Here is a 4,720-nt window from a genome sequence, read left to right on the forward strand (position 1 = left end):
TATTCCAATAACTCTCTAAATACATGCCTAATAAAAAATTATACTTTAATCAACTGAATTAGGCATAAAGATACCCTAGAAACACTGAATGTAATAGAAGTAAAATTAATAAATTATGCACTTATCATACATAGTGATGTATGTGGTCCATTTAAGGAAATGGCTAAAGGCGGTTTTCATTACTTTATTACCTTTACTGATGATAAATCAAGGTTTGGGTATTTGTATTTCATGTAATACAAACATGAATCCTTTGAAAAGTTCAAAGAATTTAAATCTGAAGTAGAAAATCAAACAAGAAAAAGTATTAAAACTCTTCGTTCAGATCGTGGAGGTGAATACTTAAGTACTGAATTTGATGAATACTTGAAAGAGCATGGCATTGTTTCTTAGCTGACTCCTACAGGAACACCACAGCTGAATGGCATATCTGAAAGGAGAAATCATACCCTATTAGATATGATACGTAGTATGATGAGCTATACTGATATGCCAGTCTCCTTTTGGGGATTTGCATTAGAATCTGCTTTGCATATTCTGAATAGGATTCCATCAAAATTAGTTTCTTCCACACCTTATGAGATATGACATGGAAGAAAACCGAGTCTTAAGCATGTTAAGATTTGGGGTTGTCCAGCTTATATCAAAAAGCTGAACACTGATAAATTGGAAACCAAATCAGAAAAAAGTCGATTTGTTGGATATCCAAAAGAAAGTTTTGGATATTATTTTTATTTACCTACATCACAAAAGGTTATGGTAAGCAAAGATGCCATATTTTTTGAACAACAGTTCATTGAAGAAGGTGGCAAAGGAAGGTAAATAGAGTTAAAATTAGAGAATTCTGACCAACCAACAAATCAAATGGATATAGATCCATCTAGTCAACCTACACCTATTAATGAAACATCTACAATAATTCCTCGCAGATCGACTAGGATATCTCACCCACCAGTGAGATATGGTTTTCTTCATGAAGATGAATAAGAGTTGTTCACTCGTGAAGAAGTAGATCATGGAGATGATCCTCTTACCTATGAAGAAGCTATATCTAATATAGATTCTTCAAAATCGATTGAAGCTATAAAATCCGAAATTGATTCCATGTATAAGAACCAAGTTTGGGACCTTATTGACCCACCTAAAGGTATTGTACCCATAGGGAATAAATGGATTTTCAAGAAGAAAATTGGTTCTGATGGAAAGGTAGAGACATATAAAGTAAGGCTAGTAGCGAAAGGGTTTTGCCAAAGGCAAGAAATCGACTATGAGGAGACTTTCTTGCCTGTTGCCATGCTTAAATCAATTAGGATTCTATTAGCAATAACTGCATACTATGATTATGAGATTTGGAATATGGATATCAAAATAACTTTTCTCAATGGATACATTGAAGAAAACATTTTCATGGAACAACCTAAGGGTTTTGAATCCCAAGATGGTTCCAAGGTATGCAAGTTAAAGTGATCTATTTATGGGTTGAAACAAGCTTCGAGGAGTTGGAACATCCATTTTGATAAAGCCATTAATTCATTTGGTTTTATCAAAAATGTGGATGAGTCATGTGTATATAAGAAGGTTAGTGATAGTGCTATCACTTTTCTTGTCTTATATGTGGATGATATTATGTTGATAAGTAATGACATAGGTATGTTGACAACTGTAAAAGTATGATTGTCAAATACATTCTCTATGAAAGACTTAGGGGAGGCAACCTATATTCTTGGAATTCGCATCTATAAAGATAGAGCAAAAAGAATAATTGGCTTATCCCAAAGTCTATACTTAGAAAAGGTGTTAAAGAGGTTTAACATGCTTGATTCCAAAAGAGGATTGTTACCAGTAAGACATGGTATCCACCTTTCTAAAGCGATGTCTCCAAAGACACCTGAAGAAAGAGATAAAATGGCCAGGATTCCATATGCTTCGGCTATTGGAAGTTTGATGTATACAATGATGTGTACTCGGCCAGATATCGCACAAGCTGTTAGTTTGACTAGCAGGTTTCAATCCAATCCAGGTTTGGAACAATGGATAGCTGTCAAGAATATCCTTAAGTACTTGAGAAGAACTAAGGATTTATTCTTGATTTATGGAGGTGGTGACTTGCAATTTGATGGTTATGCTAATTTTGATTTCCAATCAGACATCGATGATAGAAAGTCTACCTCTGGATTTGTGTTTATTTGTAATGGAGGTGCAGTCAGTTGGAAGAGTTCCAAACAAAGTACGACTGTTGATTCCACTACAGAGGCCAAGTATATTGCTGCATCAGATGCTGCAAAAGAGGCTGTTTGGATAAAGAAGTTCATGATAGAACTTGCAGTGGTTCCTTCCATTGAGTCAGCAGTTCCTCTCTACTGTGACAACAATGGAGCGATCATATAGGCTAAGGAACCACGGTCTCACTAGAAATCCAAACACATAAAAAGGCGCTACCACATTATCAGAGAGATAGTTGAGCAAGGCAATGTAGCCATGCAGAAAATAGCATCAGCTGAAAATCAAGCTGATATATTTACAAAGCCTTTGTCACAAACTCAGTTAGACTGACATCTTGAGAAGATGGGTTTAAGATATTATAATGAATGGCTCTAGTGCTAGTAGGAGATTGTTAGTAGTATGCCCTAGAGCATATCATTTAGTATGTATCTTGTACATATTTTATTAATAAAAAAGGCAATTTCACTTTTCCGTTTACATAATGTATTTATGTGTAATAGAAAAGGCCCATTGATATTTTATTAGAAATTTTATTCTTAAGTTATTAAGAATATGAGTGACAGTATTTCTAGCACAAAGTATCATAAATTGGTTCACAATCGAGGATAATTGACACAGGACATGACTTATCCAGAAAGATTGTAATCATGTTTGTTTTCAAGGTATTTATATGAGATATAAATAAGATGGAGTGGTGAGTCTCATGCCACATAACAAACATGATAGGCAATTATACATAATAAGTAAGCTGAACCAGTGACGCATATGAAAAGCACATGGAGTTTACTCTTATCAATGCATTGTCATATATCATATCAATGCATATAATCTTTAAACCTGAGATAACATAGTTATCTTGTATATAGGTGGTTTGAGTTTGATACTGCTTTAATACTTGTACTGTGTATGGGTATATGGGCATGTGTTGGCTCCTACTAGTTATATATGGAGATAGGTGTTGATCAAGATGGAATTTGTTACCCTAAGTAAATAAGGATAAAATCCTATGTTCATTTAATTGTTCTTGATATTTCAAGTTCCTGGCCAGGACAGACAGATTTAATTAGAAAAGAGTTTCTAATAAGAAAATCTAATTAATCAAGAACTGGAATTAAAAGATAACATAATGTTCATAGCAAATGGGGTTTGACATTAACTATGACTCCAGCTCGAATTGAGATTTTGTAATAAAGAGATTCTAGTGCATGGTAACATATGATTAAAGGTTCATTTAAGGTATTCCTTATTATTGATTGGGTGGCCATGGCACGCTATGCTAGGTGTTAACCATGGTCTATGAGATACCTAAAATGATTTAGAGAAATCATACATGGTAACAAAGAGTTCTAATGATATTAAGAGTTGATATCATATCTCATTGCCAATTAGTGATGAGCCTAGTGAGTTACACACATACACAAGTTAATCACCAAGTTGAATGTGATTTAATTGATTAATTAAAGAGTTTAATTAATTAATTAAATAGGTTCGGTTTGTAATAAGATTGCAAAGTCTCTAGTATGACTTGAAACCAAATCTAGGTTATTGGATATATAATATAAGTTAAATTTATATTTAAATTGTTTAAATATGAATTCAATTGTGAGAAATTAATTAATGGAGATTAATTAATTGATTTATATTTGATATAAATTGATTAGAAGATGAGAAATAATGATTTTGGGTTGAAAACTCAAAATTACAACATAAGGGTAATTTGGTCATTTCACATGATGACATGTGGCACCATGAGATGGTGACACATGGCACCATATAAGCTTGTCATTTGTCTTCCTATCATGTACGATGATCAAAGTCAAGATTAAGTCTAGCTTTGACACTTGACTTAATGTAATTAAGTCAATTAAAAATAAGATACAATGTGGTGGTGACATGTGGCAAAGGGTTTAAGTGATTACTTGACCTAATTATAAAAGGGAAAAGAAAAGAATAAACAAATAACACTCTCTCTTGTCACAAGTGTGGCAACACCTTTTCTCTCCCTCTCCTCTTCTTGCTTTCTCATCAATTCAAAGAGAATAACCCAAATTCCTTTGAATTAAAATTGCTAGAAATTGTTTCTAGTGTCCTATACACACATACAACCTCTCTAAAGGCAAAAGCCCAAATTATAAATGGTTGGCAAGGCTTGAGAAGCTGATTTGGGGGCTGCCCATTGGTGATCTTGCTGTGAACAAGCTAGAAGGACAACACTTGGGGTCCTAGGTGCTTCCTAAAGGTGTCAATTGCATCCATAGTGCATCAAAGAGGTTAGTGCTCAAGTTTCTCTTTTAAACTAGGGTTTAATTAAATTAATTTATTAATTCACAATCTTAAATGGCAAATGAAGATCCAATACATATTAAAAGTGTTTTAATATGCAATTGAGCATTGAAATTAATTAGGCACATAAGAGATGTGGCATGATGTATGAAACCCAAGAAGAAATTTTTTAAATTCAATGCTCCAGTGCACCAATTACCATGCTTCTACTCCT

This window comes from Hevea brasiliensis, chromosome 2 (assembly GCF_030052815.1).
Source record: "Hevea brasiliensis isolate MT/VB/25A 57/8 chromosome 2, ASM3005281v1, whole genome shotgun sequence".
NCBI lineage: Eukaryota > Viridiplantae > Streptophyta > Magnoliopsida > Malpighiales > Euphorbiaceae > Hevea > Hevea brasiliensis.